General features: G+C 42.1%; 1 long non-coding RNA gene across 1 annotated transcript; it reads right to left on the bottom strand.

The window, feature by feature from the left end:
- Nucleotides 1-1,753: 1,753 nt before the first annotated feature.
- On the bottom strand, nucleotides 1,754-2,125 carry LOC146859057 (uncharacterized). The gene is made up of 3 exons (XR_014979732.1): nucleotides 2,061-2,125; nucleotides 1,925-1,967; nucleotides 1,754-1,829 (listed from the first exon to the last, which is right to left on the bottom strand). It is a non-coding gene; the product is annotated as an uncharacterized LOC146859057 (long non-coding RNA).
- Nucleotides 2,126-5,357: the final 3,232 nt, after the last annotated feature.

Raw genomic sequence — 5,357 nt, forward strand, 5'->3', positions numbered from 1 at the left:
GTGCTTCTGTCTCCAGGGGCAAGTGCTCTTGAAGTTCCTTGGGAAATGTCCCCTCACCAAACTGGGAGACTTAGTCCCCAGTCCTGGTCACAGGCAGAAGTCTTGCAGAGCTTTTCCTCCTTGACATACAGCTCGACTGGCTACTTGACAGTAGACTATTTTGAGGGCCTTGAGCAACCCTTCTTGCTCAAATGGGATTTAGCATTTGAGTCTTTGGGTCTCCTTTTCTGGGCTTCCGCCTGATATCCCTCAAGTGTAGGCACTCTTCCTCCACCTTGTGAACATCTTCCCGGGTAGGCCCTCCAGAGGCTAGCAAACCCTGCAACTCTGGAAGCTACCCAGACTCCAGCATCTGGTCCGCTTCATCCCTTTGGAGCAGAAGCGCTGACTTCCATGAGCCTACCCATTCCTGCAAACTACCTTGTCCTGGTGCCTTCAACTCAGGAATGATCCAAGTCTCATTCTGAGATTGACGTGCAGACTTTGCTCTGGTCAACACAGCTGACATGGTTCAAGCAAAGACTTCAGGTCCTGGCCCCAAGCCAGGGGCTAGCAAGTAATTCCCCAAGATACAGCCAGAACCTTGCTTTTCCCTTACCCCAACATCAACCACGACAGTCTTGCATTTGAGCTCTATCTTACCCCTGGCAATCAGATACTCCGTGACCTTTCCACTGGCTACTAACCCTGTATCCTTGCTAGCAGAGAGCATCTCCTCAGGCTTAAGATACTGCCTGTCAACCATTGTGTGGGAGGATCCAGTATCTCTCAGGGCAGGCACTTTCCTCCATTGAAACTAACTTCCTGCACAACCCCCATTGTGAATGTGCATCAGAGAATCTGGGTCCTTCTCCCAGAGCTCCATAGGTTCTATGTTGAGAGCAGGTGTGCCCTCTCGGGTCCCTTCACCCACATGTAGTTGGCTCGCTATCACAGACTCCCTCTTGAAGTGTCACACCTAATGGCACTTGAAGCAAGGCAAAAGTTTGAATCAAAACAACTTTTTTATGATCCAATCATAACGAACAGAAGGATTACACATGGCATCAATGCAAGAATAACATTGAAAATTAGAATACATTCATGTATGTAAACTTAAAAGGTAACAACGAAGTTAGACGTCAATTCATAAAGGAGTGCCCAATGCATTTCGGGATGAAGAAACATCCCTTCTTCAGGGGTTGCTGTGAAAAAAAGAAAATTCATTGTGACAAACAACGATGTTTTAACATCTATCAAAATGAGAAAACAAAGAGAAAACTGGTACAAGATGCATCGTGGGTGGGGAAACGGAAGTCAACGACTGGTCGGTTTCAAACTGTGCAATTCAACGTGAAATGTGCAGCAAATCATTCTGAAAGGAACCGCAGATTAAATGCATACGTGTAAAACACAAACTCACAAACTAGTGGAAAATGCAACGGTGGTCACATGAGTGAAAAAGTGACAACAGTGAATAAAAGGTGGTGTTGCGTGAAAAACCACATGAAAATGCCAACGGTGAAATGACAATAATAATGCTTGCGAGATTGCGTGAAAACAAAGAATGTCTCACTAGAAACTGGAAAAACGCCTACTGAAAATGAAAAGACGAAGGAAAAAATTCCTTGAGACTGAAGGCCGCAGTATCAGTCAGTTAAGTCAAAAGCTTCAAAATCGAACTCTAAAACACAGAAAACGAACAATTGACAACCAGAAGGGGGTGAAGGAAGACTACGAAAAGTAAGTGGTGGGTGTCGAAGAAAACTTACTGGATGAAAACCCCAGGAGTTACTGTTCAGGTAGTAATATAATGACTGTGAACCAGCGTGGCAGGAAGTGCCACTACACTGAAAAAATAAAGGAAGTGTAAGTAAAGAAATGGGAGATCAATGAAGTAAAATGAGCGTGTCACCAAAGTCTGCATGCTGAGATAAAAAAATACCTGAACTGGAAGAACGTGCGTAATTCAAACGTTGAAGAGAAAGCTAGAACAAAGGTAGAAAAAAGAACAACGGGTTGCCAGGGTGTTTAGAAAGGATAAACAGTCGAAATAACTGAAGAGACAGAAGTAAACTTACCGACAAGACATTGTGAAGCGAAGAGTGACCGTAACCGATGCAAGCCAGAGCAAAGTGAAGCACCCGCGAACGTGTGAGCTGGTGAATAAAGCGTAGAGCACGGAATCACGTGAATGCCCAGAGTGAGCAGAGGAAATGAAAGAGGACTGCGCAGAAGGGAAGCACCATCTTGCGAATGCAACTAAACAGAACGCTGTGCTCAAAATAATGTGAAAAAACTAGAATGCAAAAAGCGACTAAAAACAAATGACAAGAAGGTATGGTGGAGAAAGAAAAAAGTGAAACATAAGAGGAATCGTTGACGAACTGAGAACAGTGGAAAAAAAGTAATAGAGAAAGATGTGCTCAAACTGGTGTCAGAAAACCTAATGCAAAAAGCGGCTAATAATGAATGCCATGGAAGTATGATGAAAAAAAGCAAATAAAAACAGGGAAGGAATCGAGGACGGACTGGATGGACAAAAAGTGTTTCATTCTTAGCAATTGCACTCAGATTGTAAGCCTGTTTCATTCTTAGCAATTCAACAATTTCTGTCTTTTCACTGTTCACTTTACTTCATTCAGTATTTATTATTTAGCTTTTTTCCCTGTTCTGTTCTTACTGTTGCTTCATGTGCATTCATTTCGCATTTCCTGTCTTCTTTTCTGCATATTGTCTATGGTTTTAGACTATCACAAAATTATTTATTCCTTCTTATCAGCACTTCCAGCATGCGTTTTTTTGTTCTTCTCTTAGCGCGTTTTTTTGTTCCTCTCTTAGTTTGACTTTTTGTCCACTTTTTGTCCATCCAGTCCGTCCTCGATTCCTTCCCTGTTTTTATTTGCTTTTTTTCATCATACTTCCATGGCATTCATTATTAGCCGCTTTTTGCATTAGGTTTTCTGACACCAGTTTGAGCACATCTTTCTCTATTACTTTTTTTCCACTGTTCTCAGTTCATCAACGATTACTCTTATGTTTCACTTTTTTCTTTCTCCACCATACCTTCTTGTCATTTGTTTTTAGTCGCTTTTTGCATTCTAGTTTTTTCACATTATTTTGAGCACAGCGTTCTGTTTAGTTGCATTCGCAAGATGGTGCTTCCCTTCTGCGCAGTCCTCTTTCATTTCCTCTGCTCACTCTGGGCATTCACGTGATTCCGTGCTCTACGCTTTATTCACCAGCTCACACGTTCGCGGGTGCTTCACTTTGCTCTGGCTTGCATCGGTTACGGTCACTCTTCGCTTCACAATGTCTTGTCGGTAAGTTTACTTCTGTCTCTTCAGTTATTTCGACTGTTTATCTTTTCTAAACACGCTGGCAACCCATTGTTCTTTTTTCTACCTTTGTTCTAGCTTCCTCTTCAACGTTTGAATTACGCGCATTCTTCCAGTTCAGGTTTTTTTTATCTCAGCATGCAGACTTTGGTGACACGCTCATTTTACTTCATTGATCTCCCATTTCTTTACTTGCACTTCCTTTATTTTTTCAGTGTAGTGGCACTTCCTGCCACGCTGGTTCACAGTCATTATATTACTACCTGAACAGTAACTCCTGGGGTTTTCATCCAGTAAGTTTTCTTCGACACCCACCACTCACTTTTCGTAGTCTTCCTTCACCCCCTTCTGGTTGTCAATTGTTCGTTTTCTGTGTTTTAGAGTTCGATTTTGAAGCTTTTGACTTAACTGACTGATACTGCGGCCTTCAGTCTCAAGGAATTTTTTCCTTCGTCTTTTCATTTTCAGTAAGCGTTTTTCCAGTTTCTAGTGAGACATTCTTTGTTTTCACGCAATCTCGCATGCATTATCATTGTCATTTCACCGTTGGCATTTTCACGTGGTTTTTCACACAACACCACCTTTTATTCACTGTTGTCACTTTTTCACTCGTGGGACCACCATTGCATTTTCCACTAGTTTGTGAGTTTGCGTTTTACACGTATGCATTCAATCTGCAGTTCCTTTTACAATGATTTGCTGCACATTTCACGTTGAATTGCTATAGTTTGAAACCGACCAGTCGTTGACTTCCGTTTCCCCACCCACGATGCATCTTGTACCAGTTTTCTCTTTGTTTTCTCATTTTGATAAGATGTTAAAACATCATTGTTGGTCACAATGAATTTTCTTTTTTTTTCACAGCAGCCCCTGAAGAAGGGATGTTTCTTCATCCCGAAATGCATTGGGCACTCCTTTATGAATTGACGTCTAACTTCGTTGTTACCTTTTAAGTTTACATACATGAATGTATTCTAATTTTCAATGTTATTCTTGCATTGATGCCATGTGTAATCCTTCTGTTCGTTATGATTGGATCATAAAAATGTTGTTTTGATTCAAACTTTTGGATTATTGTCTCACAGACATATGTTTCGTTTAAACAATGTTGTTGTTTTCTTTTTTCATTATTATATTGTAAATTTAAAATACTAGTTCTCTTCAGACTTTTAGCTGTGCACCCAGTATACTGGTGACAGTTCACCAGCAGTTCACGTGTCATTATGCGAGGTGGGCTTCCTCGTCTCTGAGTTGCACGCCTCACTTCCTTAAATTGTTCAAATTGCCATCTGTTTATCACACAATGGGTGTGCGCTAACTTACACAAATACATTTGAAGCAAGGCACCATCTTGGACTTGAAAGAACTTCCCTTTCCTCTTTTCTCATGATGCTTCTTCCCAGACACACCATAACCATTACCATTTCACCTGGGTCCTCCGCGGGTCCTATGGGAATTACCCTGGTCTAGTTTGGAATCAGTATGAGGAGAGTTCCTTTCCCCTTTGGCTTAGAACCATGCTATTCTACCCACTTGTGTACCCTGTTAGCTAACCTCTTGGTAGCCAACACTCCAAGCTTCTCTGGATATCTCTCTTTCAGATCAGATAGATATTGCCTAAGTGGAGTAGAGCACTCCTCCTTGAGTCTCTCTGTCACCATTAACTGTTGGGGAAAACCCTTGGCCTCCATCCCTCTCACCCACTCATTCCAATCACGCTATACTCCATGAATCCAGTGCTCAAACGAACACCATTTGCTCTTTTGCAGTCCTTGAACCTCTGCAGATAGTGAGCTGGTGTCAGCCCAGACTGTCTAATCTAATCAGAGTCTCCTTCATTCATTTGTAGACCACACACATCCTTTCAATGACAACTGTCCCTTCCAATGACATGCAACCAATTAAGGCAGCTGCCTTACGCACCTCATTCTAAGCCTGCTCTTTAGAAGTGGCCTCAAAGCTCACAAACCATTTGAAAACTTCCTGACCTTCCACATTCATATGCACAAGATCTCTTGGAACCTTGGCCACAGCCTGGCC

This window comes from Triturus cristatus, chromosome 3_2 (genome assembly GCF_964204655.1).
Source record: "Triturus cristatus chromosome 3_2, aTriCri1.1, whole genome shotgun sequence".
Lineage (NCBI taxonomy): Eukaryota > Metazoa > Chordata > Amphibia > Caudata > Salamandridae > Triturus > Triturus cristatus.